This window comes from Adiantum capillus-veneris, chromosome 22, assembly GCF_014529385.1.
Source record: "Adiantum capillus-veneris isolate H3 chromosome 22, ASM1452938v2, whole genome shotgun sequence".
In the NCBI taxonomy this organism is placed as follows: domain Eukaryota; kingdom Viridiplantae; phylum Streptophyta; class Polypodiopsida; order Polypodiales; family Pteridaceae; genus Adiantum; species Adiantum capillus-veneris.
Window position 1 is genome coordinate 98,265,325 of NC_140952.1, and position 4,860 is coordinate 98,270,184.

General features: G+C 42.6%; 1 pseudogene; it reads right to left on the reverse strand.

Annotated features, from left to right (window-relative positions):
* Positions 1-314: 314 nt before the first annotated feature.
* LOC147429878 (uncharacterized) lies at positions 315-1,178 on the reverse strand (annotated as a pseudogene).
* Between the last annotated feature and the right edge of the window lie 3,682 nt (positions 1,179-4,860).

Here is a 4,860-nt window from a genome sequence, read left to right on the forward strand (position 1 = left end):
GCTTTGAAAGTCTTCTCTACACTTTTATCATGATCCTCCTCACCCTTTGGAGCAAACTGGAAGGGATCCTTAGTATCAATGTCATCCAAGGCAGCCTCAAGCCATGGAGGGACACTGTGAACTCTCTTCTATTTACATCATAACATTAAGGGAAAAAGTGATTACACATGCATGCTTAGTGTGATGAGGCAAAGAAGCAACAAAGTAGGACACTCACATGTGCATAATAACCTTCTTCAATTCTCTTTTGAATTTGTCCAAGTCGGCGAGCCTTGTCCGCCATGTATTGCTTCATCCTCCCACTGATAAACTCTTCAACAAAGGAAGCTTGATCCATCTCCTTGTATTGTCCACCAAGCGCCTTCCATACTTGTAATGCTCGAATGAGCATGAGGAGTTGTTATCGCTTGCAGCTTTGCTTGAACCTCCAATCTTTATCGGCGAACCTTTTCATGGCTACTTTCTTCCAAGCCTTAACCTCAGGATTAGACAGCACATTAGCTCTTCTCTCTGCCTCTTTGTGCAAGGGCCGACCTCCAAGACGCTTTGGAATCTCTATGTCAATACCATGAGACTCCTTGAGGCGTGTCATCATCCTCAATCTCTTGAATATGAAGGCCAAACGCGAGGGGCAATCCTCACTTGCGCGACATTGGCGTGCTAGTCTTCCACGGGGGAGCTCAATCTCTACATAGAATTTGCAAGGATCAATGTTTGTTGCCTCTTCCTTCTTTGCTTGTGCTTTCTCTTCTATGCCATTAGGATCATCACTTAGCTCTTCGTTGTACGAGGCATTATCAACACTTGAACTAGCCATCTTCTTTCGTGGGCGGTTGTTGAGGCTAGGAGGTGTGGACGGATTATGCATGACCAATCGCGGGCTTCTTCTCACCTGAGATGCTGGCAATTTTTGACTAGGAGACATGGGGGGGATGTTGAAGCTCTCCTCTTGAGAAGGCAACAACTCTTCATGAGCCTCATTGACCCCATCCACATGCTCAGGTACCTGACTCTTTGCATCCCCTAGATTACCCCTCCTCTCAGCTAAATCTCTGAGAAGCATGGAGTTGGCCCGTGTCATGCGAGAGGAAGTAGCTCCCACACGAGTACTCTTGCCTGGATTTTTTCTAAGTGATTGCCCCATTTTTAGGGGTGCTTACTTCCAAGCATATAACCATTAGCACAACAATGCATTCAAATGGTTGAGTGTGTATGCGTGGCGGACGACCTATCACATTTGTGTGTGTGTGTGGAGAAACCGATTGCATTGTGTCTGGCAAAACAGAAAGAGGATATGCATTCATTGATCCACAAGCAGTAGCATATGCATACTGGGCAGCTATCACAAACAAGTGTGCCTTCCCCCTCTTTGTTCAGCATGTCAAAATGCAGCACTTGCCAACCTCGGCTCGAACACAAACACCCCTCACGAACACCTGCTGGTCCTCAACCGCTTGCATGTCCCGTGGGCTATACCTTGCACATAAGCGAGTGCAGCTTTGACATCCCCCCATGCCACCCCCTCATGCATGCATGCAAAATGGTAGGGATCCCCTCCAAGCACTGAGTGGCCTGCCAACGCGGTGAGAGCGGATTTTTGAGATGGGGCTCAACTCAAGGCTCCCACCAGACAAACCACTCCGTGAGGCCCTACACATGCATATTTCTTGGGGGCACCATTATCTTTTATGGAGAAAGAAGGAAACCAAAACAAAACCATATGCAACACACACACACACACACACACACACACACACACACACACACTTACAGTCACACCTTCCTTATGTGCTTCAACACAAAATGCCCTTCAACCATTCAACACACACTCCTTAAGCAATCCCTTTGAACACTGCACAAACTCACATGCAAAGAGTGACCTTCACCATATTAGTGCTCATATACTTCTAAGAAAAGCAAACACACAACCTCTTAGCAAAGCTCAAAACACCATAATGCACAAATACTTGACAACTCCTTTCCTTTCCCAAAAGAAAAGACTACTTACACACATAAGGCGGCATGCATAGAGAGCTCTTCTCCATCTATGCAGCCCCAAGACTTACTTACACACAACATAAGGAGAGAATCCAAGCAAATAGACACCATGGTGCACAAAAAATTTCTCAAAAAAACAAGCAACCCAATGAGCACAAAATATGAGAAGTTGCCAAGATATGCTTACCAGTTTTACAATCGTTTAGAGCAATAGTGAGACGACGACACCCCAATTGCAGCAATTTGTTGATCAAACCATGAGATAGATCATTGAACTTGATATCCTTGCTCTCATATAGAAGCTACAATCCTTATTTAGGGATGAGTATGGTAAGAGAAATGTTTGCAAGAGAATGGTAGCAATAGCATATTGATGCTCTCTCTATGGCAACGCTTATGATAGCGAGCTTAGGAAATGGATAGGGAGACGAGAGGAGAGAGAGATTAGGGCTTCCCTAACCTTAGAGGAGCTTGTTTGCAGCAATGGAGTAGGTGTGTGTGTTTTTGTGTTTGCCAAAGGGCTTTTTCATAGCTGTACAAGACCCTGGGTTAGGTTAAACTTGACTAGGGTAGGTGTTTAACCATAGTTAGGTTCTCTTTTGACCATTCCTTTAATTATGCAAATAAGGGAATTATTTTCTCATTAAAAATAGCTTTATAAGTCGTGGAGGCTCCATAAGGGTTGATAATGTATGTGGGCCCCACCATGATGTCCCTCCAGTGGCTCCTGCAGAGTGTCCCCATCCTGTTTGTTGTGTTTCTTGAAGCACCTTGAGCCAACCCCTCCACATGCAAGTGGTTTTTTACTCCCCATTGGAATTTTAGAATGTTGAAGAAGTCAAGAAAACTTTTCACCTTTGTGGTTTACCTGATTGTAACTTTGACATGCAATAGTGTCCGCAGCACCTTGTTTTCACCATAACTTTCAGCCTGTAACTCAGAATTAGGTGCTGTAAAAGGCAAAGTTGACCTTCTCAAAGTGTTTAAGCTGATTTTGGAGTGTTCCTCAAGTATTTACACGAGCTAAGGTGTTCAAGATGCATCCAAAACACCTTTTGCACCAAGTCTCCTTGTAGGGGACCCTTTAGCATACATCCAAGGTGTAGCATGCTTTTTCAAAAGAGAATCCACCTTAAACAAATGAGGTAGGCTCCAATAAAGTTTGATTTATTGGGGATATACATTATATTTAATATTTGTTGACCAACACAAGTAAATGATCCAAGAGTTGGGTCACATAGTGGTGGGGAGGGGAAGGCCTACAAGGTTAACCCTACCCTTGAGAGAAGATAGGTAAGATAAGTGCCCATAAATTATTTATTTACAAATTATGGGATGTAGATGGCTATTTAAATTAGTAAAGGTAATTAGTTAAAAGAATATGCAGTAAAAATTTAGGAGAGTAGAATTAAGTTTACTATTTACATTTAGCATGAAGAGAGAAATATGAAGTAAATGCATAAAGATCTAAAAAGGGTAAGGTGTTTGTATGGAAAAAGGCTATTACGGAAAGAGAGAATGAACACTAGGTTGAAAATTTGATAAAAAATATATACATTTGAGTAGAAATGTAGTGCAAATGCAAGGTTACCATTTAACGCTACTCATATTAGCCCTCCCCCTTCATCTAGGATCATTCATGCTCCTAGATGAAACAAAAGAGTTTTTTCCTTTTTCTTTTTTTTTTCTTTTTCTTTTTTCTTTTTTTTGTCTTTTTTTTTCTTCTTTTCCCAAAAAAAAGAGGAGTGATATGCACTCTTTTACTCCCTCAAACATGTACTTCGTTACAAAGATCCCAAGGTAGACCTTGCAACCTTGAAGTCCCCGCACTCAACGATCCTTGAGGAGTTGAAGGAGCATCTGCTAAATTGGATGGAGCAATTTCACACTTAAAATGAAGGCTCCCTGCAAGTGGATTAATTCTTTGTAAATAAGACTTCAATCTCTATCCATTTACTCGGGTCTTGTGGACTTTCCAAGACAAATCTGCTAGTTTATAGCTACCATTTCCATACCTTTTCATTATCAAAAAGGGTCCCTCCCACCTTTGTAAAAACTTCTTGTCATGGCGTACATCAAGGAGATTATCGTAACGAAGAACTAGCATACCTTCCGTCAAGCCCTTCTGCTTGAGACTTTTGTTGATTTTGTCCCTTTGATCCGTGGCTTGGGCAATGTAATAGTCGATGGACTCTTCTCTATCAAGCTCAAGTCGTTGAAGATCTAAAATTCTTTCCTGCAAAGCTTCTTTGCTCCCCGTGAGAGAATGCGTAGGCTTGCAAGCTCCACCTCAATAGGAAGGAGTGCCTCCTGTCCATATACCAAATGAAAAGGAGTGAATTGAATGGATACCTTGAAAGATGTTCTGTATGCCCATAGAGATGCGGTCAAATGACGATCCCAGTCGTTTGGTCGATCTGCAACCTGCTTAGAAATGATCTTACATATCATCCATTCACCTTTTCAACCAACCCATTGCACTGAGGGTAGTAAGGTGTAGAATGCAAATGTTTGACTTTTAACTTTGCCAAAAGATTATCTAGGAGCTCTGCTCTAAACCTTGGACCACGATCTGACAAAATCTCTAATGGTGTGCCGAATCTACTGCATATGTGATCAAAGATAAATTTTGATACCTCCTCCGCTGTAACTCGTGTTGTACTTGCTGCCTCCGCCCATCGTGTCATGTAATCTACTCCCACAATGATGAAGACCTTCACGGTAGATGTGCGAGGTAAGGGGCCTATTGCATCCACACCCCACTTCTCAAAAGGACCATACGAAATTATTGGAACTCGAGGCTCGTAAGTGAGTCGATCTCCAGCAATCTGACAACCTTTGCATGACTTACACCAATGCTGG